At 35.0% G+C, this 17138-nt stretch overlaps 1 protein-coding gene across 1 annotated transcript in view; it reads right to left on the reverse strand.

Moving 5' to 3' along the window:
• The window catches only part of CADM2 (cell adhesion molecule 2), a 293611-nt gene that overhangs the window by 84454 nt on the left and 192019 nt on the right, over positions 1-17138 (reverse strand). The gene's annotated exons all lie outside the window — the stretch shown is intronic.

Consider the following 17138-nt stretch of genomic DNA (forward strand, 5'->3'; position numbering starts at 1 on the left):
CTTAAGGTAAATTCAAATCCTATCTTAGAGTAAATAGGCATGTAATTTACCAAGTGAGGCAATTTAGAAATAGAGTTCATAAATTACTAGTAATTACTTTGCTGGAGTTTTGATTTTATGTGTTTGCCGCAACAATCCTTTTTTTTAGGCTGATTGACAGATTATTTTGCTATTAAAAGGTTTCCCATCACTCACTCAGTTAAACTCTCTGAGTCACACCAAAAGTTCGCTGTTACTTTGCTTCCAACAAATAAAATCATTCCGTTTCAGACTCTACCTGTTAGATTTTCTGCACTGGAGATATTTTAAAAAGCTGACATGATATCACTCTCTCATCTTGATTATTGGTGTTTACACCTGTTTTTCAACAGGGAAATATTCCCTAGCCAGTCAAATTAAGAGAACAACCTTCTACAAACTCCACGGAGCTACATTAATCACTGGGAAAAGCTCTGGTGTTGCCTGCAGTGTGACTGCCATTATAATTAAGTAGAATGAGTTTGTGACAAACATTATAAGGAACGATCATGTTTTAAAAAACATACACTTTATATTAACCGATTCTTACACTTTCATCCTATAGAGTGTGACATGCCTTATTAAAAAAGACATCAGAGGGGAGGGGCAGGAGAGAGAAAAATTGATAAGATACATTAGATGGAAAAGCATCTACATAGTGATCACTTTGAAACAGAAAAGATAAATCTGCAAACAACCAAAGCAATGCTTGGCTCACAGTAGGTCCCTGATAATTTTTCTGTTGAATTAATGAATGAGGCACTATTCTCCAGTGTTATGAGATCTGAAAATACACAATAAAATTAATTCTATGAACTTGTATATGTAAATTTGTTAACTTGATTCTACTGATTTCCTTTAGTCTCTTTCTCTTCTGCACCATCCAATTCATTTTGATTATAATTGTTTGCTACTGCATAGTGACTTAGACCAGGATTCCAGTGCATCTTAAAATATCTTTCCATGTCAGCTGTACTGCCTCATTCTTAGAACTCAGAATAGATATTGCTTGGCATTTTCAGTTTACTAGAAATAAAACTTTGCAGTGGATTAAATTTTCCAAGCTTTGTATGGCCATATGGATGGTTAGGATCTTATATTTTGAAATACGGCTGTTCAACATATTTCCAAGTAATAGAATCACTTTTTTTAAAAAACAAGTAAAACAATTGCCTATTTTTTAATATAGAAAAAGAACTTTTGACACCTTTTCTCCAATTACTAAAAGGTTGCTTTACATGTGAGTCAACAAGTCATGTAAGTTTATTTGATAATGTTTTTTAATATTTAGGTAATTTTGTATTTTAAATGACCAAAAATATGTAGAAACATAAGGATAGGGGAAATATTAGAATATCATCTAATAAATTCCTTTCTTTAGGCAATACATACATTTGAATTGCTAGAGTTTTATATAAGTATTTGTAACAACAATGTTGCTAACAGCTGCTGTGGGGGTGAAAGACCCAACAAGACCAGCAACAAGAGCACACAGAAGGGCTGCCAGCACAAGTTCTTTGATCTGCTCTTCTAAGGAAAGCAACTTTAAGGGGTTAACAATCTCACTTTAATCAAACATACATATATAATTTACTTAGTTCAAGGGGGAAAGCCAACACCCTGAACTTCAGAGCAAAATGCAAACAGAAATTACAAACATACATTATATAAACAGAGCAAACAACACACAGAGATCAACAGACAGATCTCTTCTCTGTCTGACCAAATCACAGTAGTTACCAGAAAGAGAGGCAACAACATCTGGGTTTTCAAAGCCAAGGGGCTCCAGCAGCTACCCAGAGTCTCATCTTGTCAAATCACAGGACATTCTTCCAGTGAGTGGGAGCCCCAAAGCAAAGTGCTAACCTCTGAGTATATATACCCTTCTTAGGGCCCGAAGGCTTCATACCTAATCAAGGAAAGGGTGTAGGCCTGGGGCTTCACACCTAGCAAGACTTAATCAAAGCCACTTGATTACTTTAGCATTCTAAATGAGAAAAGAACAAAAAACTCCCAACCTGCTTAACATTACAGTATTAGGATCAATTTGAAAGCTTCATTAGGTGAATTCAGCTAAATCGAATTGTGTCCTGAGTGAGGAACTTATCTATGTTTGTAAACTATTATAATTTTGAATAGAACACAAAGAAATTATGTCCTTAATTTCTAAAGATTATGCTGTCAATTCATAGTAGTAGATATTGACTTAGATCTGCTTCCACCTCTCCCAATAGAATATATGGACTTCCCTGATATATCCAAACCATCTTGTCTCATTCTTGTGACAAATAAAAACATGTCTTTGTAAGAGATGAAAATCTAGTTATAGCTATGTAGTTTGAGACTAGGGGTAGAAGGATTTTTTGTTTGTTTTTGTTTCTTTTTTTGTTTTTGTTTTCTCCTGACAAAAGCTAATTGATATAAATGGGTTGGAGATGTGTAATCTCAGTCTTATGATCCAACATAACATACCATGTTCCAATGAACTGACCTAAAGACTCTGGCTAGTATGCTTTTATTAACTATAAGTATATGTTATTTTATATAAAATGTATCTGATAAAGGTATTTCCATAGATATCAAAAACTTGGAAAATAAAGTTCTTTTATTACCAATATCCTCAGCACTATCAAATGGTTCAAAATAAAAAAAATGGATGATTTGTTCAGTGGAAATGGTATCAAAGAAAATGTGTTTCATCTCTTTTGCTACTGCATGCTAAGGATATGGAGCCTTTCTATGTGATTGGTAGCTGAAATCTTGTATATGTATTATCTCATCTGATCCTCCACCATGGGTGGTAGGTGCTATAATTATCTCCATTTTATATTTGAGGAAACTGAGAAAAACAGAGGTTAAGTTACTTGGCCAGGGTAAGTATGTCTGAAAGTCATATTTGACCTCAAGTCTTCCTGACTCCAGGATTAGTGATCTATCTACTGTACCATCAATCTCCCTCTATGTATATATTTAAATTTTTGATTCAGTTATCTTTGAGTGGAAATCAAAAGAGAATTAACATTTCATTTTATTAAACTTTGCATTTCCCTATATCCAAGCATCAGAAGATAGACTTGAATGTGGAGAATGATATTTTTATAATTGTATTTTATTGATTTTTTATATACAAACACCTTGGTAGGAAAAAAAGAAAACCTTGGGAAATGCAACATTTAGTCTCTGAATTGGAAAAGATTAAGAACTCTATTTCTTTCAGGACTCTCCACATGAAGAGAAGAGTTAAGGAATGGTGATAGATTAAACATGCCTTGACTAAAAATAGTATTTTAGGTAGTAAACTAAATCTCAAATTATTGTGTGGAAGATTTTATTAAGTAGAGGGAGATGACTTATAGGTTTTATTTCTAAATCCTTTCTAGGATAATCCCAGAAATCAGGAACAACCCTGAGCATTTATAAACTGCCTCTGTCTCTACCTTTCTCAGTTGTAGGCCTCCACAGTGCCCGCTGGACATCTCTAGCTATGCCTTTTCCACTGGATTGTACTCAGACTACCATCTCCATTTACCTCTCACCAGAAATTTTGATTGTGCCCCTGAAACAAACTTGGACTTTGCTAAACTAACTTTGGTTTCAGCTTGCTCAGTCCCAGGCCTCCACACTATGTCCTAGTCATCTCCAGCCACACTTCTGATTGCACTTACCTTTCCTCTCTACCCCATTTCTAGCTCCCTTTTATGTATTTTTATCTTCACACAAGCTTAGAACGTGAGCTCCTTGAGACTATCTTGCTTGCTAATATGTCCATCCCCAGCACTTAGCACTGGGCTTGTCACATAATAAATAAATCCTTTATCTATCTGTTATTGAAGATTTGTTTGACTATCATCTGGTATGACAGTCATTTCTGAGCTTCTAAGTAATTGATCATAATATAGTCATATCATTCATTGATAACACCTTTATCAATTGAATCATATTTGTGAACTTCTGAAGAAACTTTCTGAAATTTTGGGAGATCAAATTTTGAGAAAAAAATATACTTATTGTCTGAAGAAGAACAAATTTTTATCTGATGCAAGATGATTAGTTTCACTTGAGTTAGAAAGACTCACACAGGCCTACCATTCTAATGAGAAGTTTTATGTGTCCCCACGAAGTAGTAATTGCTAGAAGACATTTAGACAGGAAGGTGCAGAAACTCATTAACATTTTATTAAATATTAGTTGATATCTGAAGTTATTATGAAAGGACAAGGGTCTGAGATAAGATTTTTTTTGTTTTCTTACCTACAGTATTTGAATTCATTCTGATCATTAAAGAATTACCATTAAATAGTGTTTTTCATGTGTAACCACCACCTTGAACTATCGCATTACTTTTCTGGTTGAGCTCTCTGCTTGTGTGTCTCCCCACTGGAATAGATCCACCACTCAACTGCCAAAATGATTTGCTAAAGTTCAGCTCTGACCATGTTTCCCTCCCTCCTCCTCAGTAAGTTTCAACACCACCCTACTGCCTTCAAGATCAATTATAAAATGCTCTGTTTGCTATTTAAAGACTTTCACAACATAGACTCTTCCTAATTTCCCAGTCTTCTGAAAGTTTACTCCCCACCACATTCTTTGTGATCTAGCCATGGACTTCTTACTATTCTTCACCCATTACTCTGTCTTTTTGATGGGGTGCTTGTGCTTGGACCCTAATTCTAACATCACATTTCCCCTTAGCCTCTGCTTGGGTGCCTGTGCCTGAACTCCAGTTCTAAAATCACATCTCTCCCTAGCTTCAAAGCATTGGCCCTAGCAGTCTCTCTCTCTAGCTAAAGGGCAGCATGCCCCAATTTTATCTCTGCTTCTTCCACAGTAAACAGCTATGCCCAATTATAGATTGATTCCAGATGATACACTGAGCCTAACATGTATCCTAGACATAGTCAAATGTATACTCCCTTACATTAATCTTGTCTAACAAGACATGTGATGGAATCCACCTCGAAATTCCCAGTCACCTGTGAACTTTTGGTGACTTAGTGATATTTCACAGTCAAAACCACACCTACACCTAACTCCGCCCCCGAGTGCCCCACCCCCACCCCCTATTTCCCAGTGAACTCTGGGTAAGATACCTATACAGTAGATACAAAAAGGGCATGTTTCTTTAAGAACTGACCAGCCCTTAATCACGCCTTAACCACTCCCTAATCCCACCCCAAAACACCTAATTGACAGGGTTCATCCCTAAATCTTGTACTTAAACTTTCCCCGTAGCCATGTATGGTTGCAGGTTCCCTAAGAACTTTTGCCTGCTTTGTTTACATAAAGAGTAATAAATCTTTGCCTCCTTGACTTAAAGAATACTTGCATCCTTGAATTCATTCCAGGTAACCTGGGAACTTTGGTTTGGGATTCCTACGTACCTGAGGTTTCTTTTCTCCCTCAACATTTTGACTATGCCTTTTCATTGACTGCCCCCTGCTAATGCCTAAAATGTTTACCTTCTTGACTTCCTTAACATGCTTTAAGATTCAGCTCAAATTGCTTATTCAAGAGGTCTTCTGCAGTCATCCCCATCCCACCCTCAACCCTGGTGGCTTCTACCCATGGCTAGTACTTTTCCTCCAAGATTACCTCCCATCTATTCTGTACATCCATATTTTTGTAAGTATATATTTGTTTACCCGATGCCTTTCCCCATTAGAACGTGACCTCCTTGATGGGAAAAGACCATAAATATGCCTTTCCTTACATCCCTAGTACTTATCACAGTGTTTAATAAAAGCTTGCTGACTTGAATAGACTGCCATAACCTTCTAGGGCTAGGCATTCTTTCAGACCACAGAAAGGTCTTTATAATAGGATTTGTATAGAGGGACACTTGTACATATGCACAGAATTGTCAGAGAACCATTCAGGAAGAGACATCAATCCTCTCTCTTCCCTCTAAATGTTGGTATCATCTGAAGTTCTATTCTTTGCCCTCTCATCTTCTCTGTCTTCATATATAACCTTAAAGTTTTTATACACTTCCATGACTTTGTCTAACCAGACAAAGTTTTACTGAAGTTTCTAGGCAATAGCTTGGTGACACTATGCATAGATGTGGACCTTGGAGTCAAGATGCTCTGAGTCTGAATCTAACCTCAAACATTTACTAGCCATGTGACCCTGGGCAAGTCACTGAACCTCTATCTACTTCAGTTTCCTCATTTATAAATTGGGGATAATAATAGTACCTGCCTTTTGGGGTTATTATGAGGATCAAATAAGTTAAACAGATAAAGTGTTTTTCAAACAGTAAGATGCTATACAAATGCTAGCTATCCTTATTACTCCCAATTCTTTATCTTCAGTACTGACATCTCTTCCATGCTTGAGTACATCATTTTCAAATACTTGCAAGACATTTAGATATCATCTTAAACTCATCATGATCCTCTAGTACCTCTAATCACCTTCCCTATTTTTCTTAGTGGTATCCCCATTCTCAATCACCCAGCCTCAAAGTTTGAGTAATCTTTCATTCCCTACTTTCATTTCCACATCCAATTAGTCACCAAGTCCTATTAATCCATGCTTCACCATGTAATTTTTAATCTCCCCTTCAATTCTTATTGTCACTAGCCTAATTCATTTTCTCCTGACCTTAAACCTGAATTATTGTATTAAACACTTAAATGGTCTCTCTATTTGAATTTTTCTTCTTGTTAGTCCCTTCTGCATGTTGTTATCATATACATCTTCCTATACCTGTCTTTGATTATGTCATTCCTTGAACCAAAATCTACAGTTGCTTAATAATGCTTACAGGATAAAACAAGTACTTCTTAGGCAGGTATTCTGGTCTGTCCAGAAAATGGCCACATGCTGCATAATCACATGGTAATTCCCTGAACAGACTCCTCTGCTCCAACTAACCAGGTATACTCATCCCTCCAACAGGCTTTATATTTTACTACCTCTGAACACTGAAATACTTCCTTCTCCACCTCTCCCTCTCCCTTAACTTTTCCTTCCCTGCCTTCTGCCAAAATTCTATCCACATTTCAATTCAATCCATTCCCATAGACACTGATCAATTATCAACTCTGTGCTAAGCCTTGTTTTCTAGGTCGTGGATAGGAAGACAAAAATCATGATCATTGCAGTCCTCGAATACTTACTTTGAACTGGGAGAAACTTCAAGTTTCAATACAGTTCCCATCTCTATTATAAAGACTGTCTTGAACACTCCAGCTATGAAAGAATTTTGTTTTCTCTGAATTCATATAGTATTTAGGAGGTATTTTTCACATACTATGCTTATGGGAAGAAATTGTTATTTTTCATGTGCACATGTCTATTTTCACTAAGGAGATGATAAGATTCTAAAGGACATTCCGTCTCTGTCTCTCTCCCTCTTTCTATGTTATCTAGAACACTTGTAAAAATATGATGTTGATTTCTTGATGAATAAGAATTTACTAAACATAATACTACTTCCAAAAACATGGATCATTCAGAGAAAACAGTGATTCTGAACCATGAATAATTATATATTTTTTGTCTTCCTTTTAAATGATTGCATCATCAAGTGGACAATTTCTGTTAATGACCTTCAAATCTCATTGACTACTAAAGGAACAGAGACTCACAGAATTAAGCTTCTGGATTCTGATTTTCAATATTTCTGTTTTTATGTATTGTAACTCTTAATCCTTCTAGCTCATTCAAAGCAACTTGAAAAGGTCTCTCTCTCTCTCTCTCTCTCTCTCTCTCTCTCTCTCTCTCTCTCTCTCTCTCTCTCTCTCTCTCTTGCTCTCTCTCTCTCTCTCTCTCTCTGTTATTGAAGAACTTATCAAGATATAAAAATAAATAAGCCTTATTTTGTCATTGAAGCTTATAAGAGCACAACAGATTTTGTATACCCTTGTCAAAATAAAATCAGCTAATACATCAACTGTGTGCAACAAACTGAAGACTGCAATCGCTGCTGCTTGATTTTTGTTGTTGTTGTTTGTTTTATAACAAGCACTTCAGGTGAAAGGTATGCTTTGTTCTCTGCACATGTGATGTATAGCAATTTCTAACTTGTCAACCTGTTTTGTTCTGTTGGCAGGTCTACTTTTCACAAATGACTTTTTGGCCCATTCAGGCTAACATGGGTTCTAGAAACAGAATAGAGTCCCCAGAGACACTGAAGTACATGTTGCATTCGTTTACTGTAGGGAGACAAGTAATTAAGGAAGATGAGGACGGCTAGTTACCATGTGAGTGAAATGTATCTGTTATAGTGCTTTCCTTTAACCCCTAGAGTTTCATAATGACTCGAATCCAAACCAATGATTTCAAAAAACAACAGAAGGTGACCCAGAAGATACAAACATAAGTGTGTATAAAAAGACAGAGACAGAGAAAGGGAGATGAGGAAGGAGAATGGGGGAGGATAAGGAGAGGGAAAAGTAGAGGAGGAAGGGTAATATGAGGGACAGAGGACAAGAGAGAGGACAAAGACAGAAACATTAATTGGGAGGAAGGATAGAAGCTTTTCACAATCACAACTAGTGATAGAGATATCAAGATATCCTTAGTAATCTGAGAAACAATGTGATTACATAGTGGAAATTCTGGGCTTTTGCACCTGAAGGCCAGGGTTCATGTCTTGATCCTCTTTGTAAATTGGGGCAAGTCATTAACTCTGAGAACCTAGATTTGTGACCTCAAACAATTGATTTAACTTGCTGATCTAATTATATTTGCAGCTCCTATTTCATGGGATAAAATGAGATGTATAGATGAAAACTTGTTTGTTCTTGTTTGTCCTCATAGAGAACCAAAGACACCAGGAAGGTGATGTCTTGATTTGCAAGTGAATTGAAATGAGGCAGGGTTGTGAAAACTCACTAGCCTCACTCTCTCCTCCCAAGCCATTTGGGTCCAGTGGCAAGATACAGATCAAGACGATTGGAGATGGTCCGCAGATGATGAAAACTTATTCCAAGTGTAAAACATACTATATATCCATCAATTCCTTTAACAAACTTAAAACTATATTACTTCTTATATGCTAGATGCTATAGATACAAAAATAAGAAGGAAACCGTGCCTACCCTGAAAGACCTTACATTCTATTATAATATAAACTTTCACTAATCAATTTATAAGCAATTGAATGAAACTAGTGAATATACCTGATATGAAGAAATGAAATGGATATTTCTCCTATTTAATTTTAGCCTGTAACCTAGGTGCTCAATAAATGCTTGCTAATGAACTATTTTTTTCAATCATAGTAAAAAAAGGAAGATTGTCAATTTCTTGTTAGCTTTTTTCTTCTTTCAATAGCAAGCAACATAAAATTGTGGTTATGATTTCGCTAACAGTTGAAAATTAATAACTACTATTGTGTCTTAATTTCTTCTCCAGCATAATAGAGTATCCTCATCTAGTAAATAAAAATAAGTCTTAAAAACTTTTTTTAAAATACTCACTTTGGCCATTTGTGTTTCTACTAGCTCCACTTGAATACAATGAAATCCAATACAATGAAAAATTTCATACTATGATAGCAACCAGCAGTCCAACCAACTTATATAATTAAAAGAAATCTTTAGGGATAAATCAATCTTGTTGCTTAAATGGGATCTGAATGAATTTATTTTCTTTTGAATAGCTATATTTCACTTCCAAACTTATAAAATCAATTTAAAATTTAAAGTATTAAAGTACCAAACTCTTAGATATGGCACCCTCCTTCTATAAAATTGTTAAATCTTTCTAGGTATAGGACATCATTCAAATATAAAAACACAATTTTTAATAAAAAATTATAATCTACATTTAATCAATTATATATGTTGAAGTATATATTTATTCCATAAACTCATTTTCACCCACAATTAGAAAGACTCAATTCAGATATGAATCAGCATATATAAATCTGTGTTATAATCATATCATAAATTAATTTCCTTTTTTCTCTGTGTGTGGATGTGCATGGACACACACATACAGTATATCCTTGTCACCTCAAGCTAAGCCATTTTATGTCTTGTAAATTTGTTTTTCTTTGATTATGATGCAGACTCATGATAATACTGGGGCATTTGGGAGTACCCAGGTCCCAAATGGAATTCTGTTCCTACTCTAAATGACTTACTTCTAAAAATGTAGTATATATGTACATGAAAATGTACATATGACATAACTGTTATAACTATTTTGGAGATTCTAGTAGCATACAATTCATCCATGCAGCTCCAATACGAATATGTTGTGCGTGAACATGAGTGTGTTTGTGTGTAAACTCGGTATGTGAGTACGCACAAGCATATATATTCACTTAGGGGAAAACATTATGAAGTAAAAAAAAATAATTATTATTTATATCAAATTAGCATTTAGAACAAGTAAAACCACTGTTAATTATTTTTTAATGGTCTCATCTTTTTTGTGGTCATCTTCCTCGTGCTTTAGGACAACTGCATAGCTGTGTGCCTGCTTAGATACTCAGGTTATTGTACAGTTTTACCACTGACAACTATTAGGATTTTTCCTACATACTCCTTGATCCTTTTTACTTCTTAATACATTGATTCTAGAAAATAGCAATGGCACCTTACAGTCACCTCAAACCAAAGATCCTCAGGGCATAACTAAACTATCATATACTATTTGGCAGAACAGCATGCTCTTTCTGTATAAACAAGAAGTTGGAATTTCAGCAATTAAAATAAGTATGAAAGTCATTACCTGGCACTAATTTCAGTGCATCCTAATTTCTTTATGTATGTAGCCAATTTGGAAAAGGTACTAAAAGTATAAAATGCTCCCAAATGCAATACTTAAATATTGCAAAATTAGCAATTATATTGAAAACATACTCTGTAAGTATGTTAAAGCACAAAAGGAAATGTGAAGATGCTACTGAAGTTATTGTTAAAAACTGTTCGCCTTTTTATGAAAGGCTGTACTTTATGTACATATATAGCAATAAGGCTACTTTGACATATGCATACACAAAGAAAGGAAGATGAATTCTCGGGACAGGAAACTGTGGAAATTTTTTTATTCTTCCCATTCCCTATTTCCACGAATTTTCTCTTTCCCCCATGTCTTTCCACAATTGTCAATGTTCTCCTTTGAAACTGATTCCTTCCTGTTAGAGAAAAGCAACCCAATAAGCTAAATAATGCTCAAGAGATAATGATTTTAAAGTTATCCTTCCAAAAAGTATCTATTTTTTAAAAGAAAGGCATTAGTGAAAGGAAAATGCTTTACCCAAAGGAATGAATGTCTAAACATGCAATTTCTGGCTAGGGGAATTGGTTTGTAGTAGGAAGATCTTTTTTTTTTCCTTAGGTAATTCTCAAATCACTACAAGAAGGGGAAAGGGAATAAGCATTTATATAGTACCTACTTTGTGTCAGGAACTGTGCTAAGCACTATATATACATATATGCATATATATATAGATATATATATATATATATATACATAGACAATCTCACTGAATCCTCAACACAACCCTTTAAAGGAGGTGGTATTATCATAACCACCTTACAGTTGAGGAAACTGAGGCACATAAAGGTTAAGTGACTTGCCCAGCCCAGTTAAGTGACAGCCAGTAAATGTCTAAGTCCGAATATGAGCTCTGACTCCACTCCCAGCACCCTCTTCAGAGTTTTGTCTAGTTGCCTCCTCATTGCAAATGGAAGGCTGCTTCCTCTTACATACCCTAATGATCATATCTGATATGTATGGAAATACCAAGGATTATTTCATTTGTTAGAATTTGTTGGACATCAAAAGGTAATGGTTAAGTCAGTTTTCCAGTCATATTTTCCCTACCAAAAATAAAGGGCCACAGAAGATATCTTAGAAATGCCAGTAGTTAGTGAACAATAATTTCAGGTGCATGCTAAAGGGTAGGAGCAGCATCAGTTACAAATTAAGTGAATTTCAGTGATATGCAAACAGTCCCAGTTCATGGCAGCATCTGGTACTCTACCTCCCATAAAAGGGCAAACATCAAAAACAGAACTAGACAAATGGCTTTATATCATAGTGATCCAAGGATACCCAACTTTCTTCATCTTCACCAAGAATGTCTCCAAAAAATCTTAATTGTGCCTAGGGGACCAAGGGATTCTGCTACTGTTAATTTTCCAGTCTGAGGAGGATCCTTTTTACCTTAGAGAGTCAGGGAAGATGGTTATTTTATTTTGTTCTGTTTTGAATCCATATCTTACTATAATTTCTTCTACATAAAATTGAATTTAAAAAAATTTCTGCCAATAAAACATATGAAGTACTGAATGATTCTACAACGAAAGCTACCATGTATTCTGATATTTCTAAAAATAAGAAAGTCTTCATAATCTTCTTTCTACAGGGCCACTGTATAATGCTGGTATTCTTTCATGAATCTGATATCTGTACCATAATGTCTGCTGTACACAAAAGGCAGAAAGTCCCTGTGCTATATTTTTATAGCATCCCTATCTGGCCAAATGCCAAAAAACTTAGCAGATCAGTAAAGACAAAGAAATATATTGTTTATTTTTTTTATCACTTTTTTCTTTACTGCCTGCTGACTGAATAGGAACTATCTGAAATGTTAATGTAGTCAACAACAATAAACATTTTTAAAAATGGCAAAAATATTAAGTAATATGTCTCTCCTCACCTTTCAAAAACAGCAGATGTGACTTTTGTCCCTCAATATTCACATCCATTCATGTAGGTGCTAGAGAAACATGGGCATTCTGGCAGTTTCTTTGAACTGAATTTATGCTGTGGCAGCCGGCAGTTAGCTTAATTTATCCGTGTCATGCTCATCTCAAACCAAAGAGATGGAATTAAGCCTCAATTTAGGTGTTATTTTTTAAACATGTGCAATATTGAATATAATGCTCCTGGCTCCACCAATTTTATACAATTTCATTTTTTTCCCAAACCTAATGGCATATTTATTCAGTCAGAAGCTATGATTTTCCTGTAGGCAGCACAACTCTCTCCACTTAGTCATGTCCATAAATGAAATGTTTTATCTTCAGTAATGAAAGAGAAGACAATTTCAAGATTTGTCCAACCAGCTCACTGTCTGAAAAATCTCAGCCTAACATGAGAGAAAATACCAACCATAGTGCTTCTCTTTTGCTATCTTCCTTGTTAATCTATATTGGAGAGGATTCTTCTACTTTAAAAAATACTGCACTTCATATTTTGCCATCCATATTTTAATGGAAGGAATTGACAATGAGCACGCAGAATTAATTTATGAGCCAAAAGGTCTATTTTCATGTTACATGAGAGATTTTATAGTTGCATTCCTTTTTGAGTTTTATTGACTTTCTATATATTTATAATCCAGCATCTCTCTTTGCCCTGTTATGAACAAAAATATTCTGTGACTTTGTTCCATATTATTACACAAGAATTATACTTATCTCTATCTGATAGCATAACTGAACAATTAAAAACATGTTAGACTTCACTATGTTTCTTATATTTCATTTCTGGATAGGTGTAAGCAGTCATGTATAAGTCACGAAAGAGAATATTAATTACTTAGTCTAGCCATAGATCAATTATCAAACACATAGAAGCATTTCTCATTCCTATTCAAGTTGGGAACCCTTGTTAACATTTAAAACATTAATAAGCCTGAAATGCATACTTTAACTTTTGAAAAATTCAAACTTATTGTGCAAGATTGGAAATTCATGTATCATGATCACATTCCCCAATTTGTAAGTTGCTACACTGCTAATTTTGAGGACTACTTTAAAAGTTTATGAGATAGGACTTCATTTTAAAAGTTTTACTAATTTCCTCTCTCACAATTGTTACCAAATTTCAGTTGCTGCGTGTACCTATCAAGATTTCAAGTAGTATGCTTTATTGATGGTAAAACCCAATTATCTCCAAATACCGGGCTTTCTATTTGAACCTTAGCTAACTCTTATAAGGGAAAATGGAAAGGAACTCAAGATAAAGTAGAAATTCTTACTAAATTGAAAGAAAGGATAGCTTCTGTGACCCAATCTGTCTGTCTTTCATGGCAACTGAGCCATGTGAAATGCAGCAGCAGAACCCAGGAGGTGGACCTGTATTTAGGCTGTAGTATCTGAAACAGATATATGTCTGAGTGAGCAATGGAAGCCTGACTTTGTACTGCAGTCTGTAATCTCTTCATGTACACCTTTCTGTCTCAGAATATTTTCTTGACATTTATTATTAACAATAAAACCTGAGAGAAATGAAAGTAGCAGCTGTATTGATTCTGTAAAACTGGAGAGGCACACTTAATCGCTTGATGCCTTCACTAGACCAAAATACACAAACTTTTCTAACAATCGTATTCTTCTCTACCATTAAAAAAAACTCAAGACAGTGTTTTATTTGACACTGCTATATTACTGGTAGGAACACTTAGCCTGTACTATTTCTCTGTTGATTAAAGCTATCCTGGAGGAGAAGAAACAATAGTATTCATTCCCATGAGGAGAAAAAATGCATCACTGTCATAATTGCATTTCAGAGACACTCTTTCAAAGATATCAAGAAAAATTCTGTGTGTGGTTGAAATGTGCACAAAATTCAAATGCAATTTTATTTTTAGCAATGGACAATTTTATGACAGATAGATTGTCTAGATAGGTAGGATAACAAAATAAAAGTCATTAGGAAAATTTGCTATCCTATTAACCTGGGGGAAAGTGACAACAAATAGAATATAATTAGTCTAAAAGGAAGAAGAATGACTAAAAAAGGTTGTATTAAAGATGGAAAATCTGAGAAAAAATGACAAAATATTACAACAGTTTAAGAATAAAACAAAGACCTTGATGCTTGGATGGCTCTGTGTTATCACTGATGTGTATACTGCTTCCAATGGTGCTTTTTTCAATCTATCTATGCCTTCTCTTTAAGATTGACTTTTGGTCATGTGGCAAACAGCATAATTTTAATCTATGATATAATGTGCTAGATGTGACCACATGTACAGAAAATGCCCTTTAAAAAGTCCCATAGAAAATCCTTTCTTACTTGTCAAGGTAAAACAAAGGGCAGCTAAAGTCAACCCCAGTTTAGAATATGAATCTATTTGTAAAAATCTTGTAAGATGACAGAAGAGTGGGAAAAGTTTGATTACATAAAATAGAAGCACTGAAAGGAAAAAACAGTTTAAAGAAAATTTAGCCAGTGAACCAACTAAGCAGTCACCCCAAGGGCATTTGCAAATGCAAATGGAAGGACAACAAAAAGAAGAAAAATGAAAAAGATCTGAAAAGATTTTCCAAGTAAACATTACTTCACCATCAAGGACAGTGGAGCCATCACTAATATTACAATACTGGATATGCTTGTAGAAATGACACTAAAGAGAACAAATGTACAAGAAGCATCTGAAATCTGAACTGGAGGTGAAACAATAATGAGGGTATGAAGAGAATAATTCACGAGTTATATATAGGGAGGAAAGAATACCAAAGGGATGGAGGACCTTGGACTTTGTTAATAATATTCCCAAGTGGCAAAGGAATATATATCAATAATCACTTATTTATATTTTCCCATCTATATAACAAATTTTAATAGAATCAACTACATGAGTATTGAGGGATTGATGGGATTTTTGTGAGGGAATAAGCAATATTTTGCTATCACACCACTGGATAAGAGAAGTAAACACACACAATTCCAGTGTCCTTATTATTTTAATAATTTGAATGGACAGGGCAAAATGCTGCCCTAAAGACTCTATTTCAATACTTTTTCAAACTGATAATTAAAGGAAAGGTAAATTGGTGTGCCCAGTGAAAGAAGAATATTAGGATAACCACACAGACACACATAAATCTAGACTCTGAAAGAGTGATTATTAAATGGGATATTACTTACCCTGAGACTTTAGATTTGTACTATAGCACTAACTTACTCTGTTACCTTTATCTTTCCACTAGATTCTAGGCTTGCCACTGTCAATTCCTCCTTCAGGTGGGAGGAGAGTTCAATACTCGCTGTCTCCATGAAAACACACATACATTTGGACACCTTTCATAATTTATACACAGTACCTGGCAATTATTCCAAGAGTTCATCTCATATTTACAGAGAAACAAACACATAAACTTTATGTCATAAATATAATTGCTTCAAATAAGAACATAAGGTTGGGCTCCATGACACTATCCTTTGTGGAATCAGGGATATCTCCTATGATGCCATTTGTGGAAGATGTGTCTATGTCCTCTTTCATCTGTAGAAAAGTTGTTTACAAAAGTTTCCAGACCTTAACATCATATTGAAGAAACCAAATTATTCTAGATATTATTCTTCTATGAGTATCATGAACTTTCTTACTGGTCATATGCCTTAGAGTTTCAAGGCAACTTAGAGAGCGTCTAGTCATAGATTTAGGGCTGAAGGTAACCTTGGGGGCCATCAAGTCCAATGCTCTTATTTTACAGATGAGGAACCTGAGGCAGAGGGATGTTAAGTGACTTACCTAGAGACACACAATTAATAAGTGTCTGAGGCAGTATTTGAAACCAGGTCTTCCTGAATCCAAATTCATTGACTTAACCACCATGCAATATTCCCCCGTATTTTGTAGATGCGGGTCAAAAGCATCACTAAGGCATCATGAGCATCTGAGCCAATATATTCAAACCCAGATTTTCAGTCTCTAAATGTTATGCTCTTTTTCTCTGCAAAATGCTGCTCAAAGTATTTGTTGTAATTTTGATGTGTTTTTCCCACCTACCTTTATCATAGGGAATTTGATTTAGTACATCATTACTTATTAATCAGACTTAGCTCTGCATATTTTGAGGCTGATGTTCAGTGGATAATTATATTTTTATGTGTTTCATTTAGTCAAAATTTGTGAAAGTGTTTTTGGTCTGACTTGACCTTGGCATGCCATAGCAGGTTGATAATCTGAGCATGGAGTTTTGTCAATCTTTACCATGCCAGATGCCAGGAAAAAACTTCTATGCAGCTCCATTTCTCTATTAAAGATTTCCCAATAATTCAGAATAGGAATGAAAAAAGGATATAGGTGGCACAATGGATAGAGTCTTGAGTCTTCCTGGCTCAAGTTAATATCTAGTTTCAGACAATCAGTAGCTATGTGACTCTGGGCAAATCATTTAACCTCTGTTTGCCTC

Source organism: Trichosurus vulpecula, chromosome 4 (genome assembly GCF_011100635.1).
Source record: "Trichosurus vulpecula isolate mTriVul1 chromosome 4, mTriVul1.pri, whole genome shotgun sequence".
NCBI classification, from domain to species: domain Eukaryota; kingdom Metazoa; phylum Chordata; class Mammalia; order Diprotodontia; family Phalangeridae; genus Trichosurus; species Trichosurus vulpecula.